The sequence below is a fragment of the Arachis duranensis genome, chromosome 2 (assembly GCF_000817695.3).
Source record: "Arachis duranensis cultivar V14167 chromosome 2, aradu.V14167.gnm2.J7QH, whole genome shotgun sequence".
NCBI classification, from domain to species: domain Eukaryota; kingdom Viridiplantae; phylum Streptophyta; class Magnoliopsida; order Fabales; family Fabaceae; genus Arachis; species Arachis duranensis.
In genome coordinates, this window is record NC_029773.3 from 20844527 (window position 1) to 20844938 (window position 412).

Genomic DNA, 412 nt, shown 5'->3' on the forward strand with positions numbered 1-412 from the left:
GGAGTTTCTGAGGATAAGGCATCTTGGCTTTATATTCTTCAACCTTAGTTGCTGCAGGTTTATTTCCTACAGAAGTGGTTGAAGAAGCCTGCTTAAGGGGGTTGTTATCAGCACTTGCAGGTGTCTGACCCCTTTGTGGCGTTTGAACGCCAGGATTGGGTGCTTTTTGGGCATTTAACACCAAATTGCAACCCTTTTCTGGCGTTTGAACGCCAGAAGTGGCTACCCATTGGGCGTTTAACGCCACTTTCTTACCCTTTTCTGGCGTTTGAACGCCAAAATCATTCCTCTCTGGGCTCTTACTGTCCTCAGAGGGATTTTGGCTAGTTGGTTGGTCATCCTCTGTCAGTTGTTTCTTTCTTAGCTTTCTGCTGCTTTGAGTTGATACATTCAATGTCTTCCCACTCTTTAA